The following is a 2020-nucleotide window of genomic DNA, read 5'->3' as shown; positions in this document are numbered from 1 at the left end:
TAAAACTACAGTTACCTTAATGTGATTAAAAATAGTTATGTTACTTTACTGTTATAGGAGTAGATAAAGCTCTGTCACCAAATATGAAATTAACACAAACTGATGTCAGATATAAACCTTCATACATACCTTGTCAAGCAAGATGCTTATAGATTTTGGAGGTAATTGATATGTCAAATTATGAAATATCACTGTTACATTTTTATTACTACTGTCCATGTTCCACCAGGAATGCTAAGCACACTCTGAAACAAGACTAGCACTACCCACTACCACAGATAATAAAAATAAAGTTTTCCTACCTACTAGTAAGGACACACTCCTTCCTACTATCCTTTTACTCTAATTCTTATCCTCCACACCTTCAAACAAGTAATATGTTATTACATAATGGTATCATCAGCATAAGGCTGCCTCTTCAAAATGAAAGATAAATAAAATTCATAGTTTGGTGCTGGCTAGATTTAGTTCAGGAGATGTCCTATCATACAAGAAATGTAATGATAGGCTGTTTCAGACATATCATTAAATTTCTACAATAATATGGAACCTGCAATATTCTACTCTTACACAAAGAAAGATTAAATATGGGACAAATCAGCAAGTAAGTTAGGAACAAAAGTACGTGCATCATAAAATTATATAACCATTTGAATAAAAATTATACACAATTCTGAAATCAATAAGAACAAAAAAAAATCATAAACTTTGTTCTAAAATTGCATAACCCCTCAATTATTCGATCAGAAAGCATAAATCTGAAACCCAGTTCTAAAATAAAACCAAGAAAGATGGGAAACATAGAAACACAGTTTAAGACAACAAAACCCCCAATTATTCATAACAAAATCTTTACATTTTGGAAAAATTAAAGGAGACCCATATATTTTCATTCTATTCATAACCTCCAATTATTCATAACAAAATCTTCAAATAAGAAAAAATTAAAGCTTGCAACCTTACCTGGAAGAGCTGACGGATGTGAATTTGAGAGAGAGGTCTGATTTTAATTTGAGAGAGAGAGTTGGATTTGAGAGAGGGAGCTGACCTTCTTTGCGTTTTTTTCTTTTTAATTATAATAATATATGTTTAAAATAGTTAGAGGTAAAATTTTTTAATAATAAATATTAATTTACAACCTCATGAAGTCGCGATGTGTAAAATTTTATTCATCAATTTTTATTTTTTTGGCGCTAACTTTTTTCACATTTTATTTTCATTCCCGCATTGCATTTTCGACCTCTTGAAGTCGCTATTATTGTGTCGCATAATTTTTGTTAGCATTTACCGACTTCACGAGGTCTCTTTATTTTAAAATAAATTTTTTTAAAAAATTGAGGGGATAAGCAACCTCATGAGGTCTTTTATTTTCGACCTATTTTGAGGTCTCTTATTTTAGGTCTCTTTTTTTTAAAAAAAAAAACTTTTTTAGTAGTGTTATCCCCTTACTTTTATTGATCCAACTCTTGATGCGAAAGAAGATATCGATAAGAGCATTTGCATTATGACTGAATTAGTTGGACCTAATAGGCCTAACATGTCCACATTGTGAATGTGCTTGGACAACTAGTTGAGTCTTGCACTAGTTTCTTTATAAATTTATTGTATACCTCTCACACATGTTTAATAATTAATATATACGTGTGTGTTTTTTAAAAAGAATATTATATATTAACTGACACAAAATGTACGTGAAATATAGGAAATGAATATGTGATGCATGAGATGTATGTGTGACACAGGTAGATACTTTTTTATTCAATACACTTGAGAAATTTGCTTAATCATTAATTTTAAACAACCTATTCTATTGAACCACCCTTAGAAAAGGTAACATGAGTAGGATAAAGGTTTTATTTGTCCTATTCCGTTGTCATTCTTACATAAGTAGACTTATATAGTTTTATATTTTAGCCATTTAATATGACAAATAAGTGAATCTAAACTTCACTATGTTAGACTTGGAGAATAATATATGATAACTGGTCCTATCCCAAAATTTGGAGTTGTTAATGCTACA

The 2020-nt window shown here is 29.9% G+C and overlaps 1 long non-coding RNA gene across 2 annotated transcripts in view; it reads right to left on the bottom strand.

Moving 5' to 3' along the window:
• Positions 1–1198, bottom strand: part of LOC107844862 — a 7753-nt gene extending 6555 nt beyond the window's left edge. For both annotated transcript variants that reach the window (XR_001666603.2, XR_007045778.1), the window contains exon 1: positions 964–1198. This is a non-coding gene — a long non-coding RNA (uncharacterized LOC107844862). The remainder of the gene's footprint in view (positions 1–963) is intronic.
• Between the last annotated feature and the right edge of the window lie 822 nt (positions 1199–2020).

Source organism: Capsicum annuum, chromosome 10, assembly GCF_002878395.1.
Source record: "Capsicum annuum cultivar UCD-10X-F1 chromosome 10, UCD10Xv1.1, whole genome shotgun sequence".
In the NCBI taxonomy this organism is placed as follows: domain Eukaryota; kingdom Viridiplantae; phylum Streptophyta; class Magnoliopsida; order Solanales; family Solanaceae; genus Capsicum; species Capsicum annuum.
This window is presented reverse-complemented; position numbering and strand designations above follow the sequence as displayed.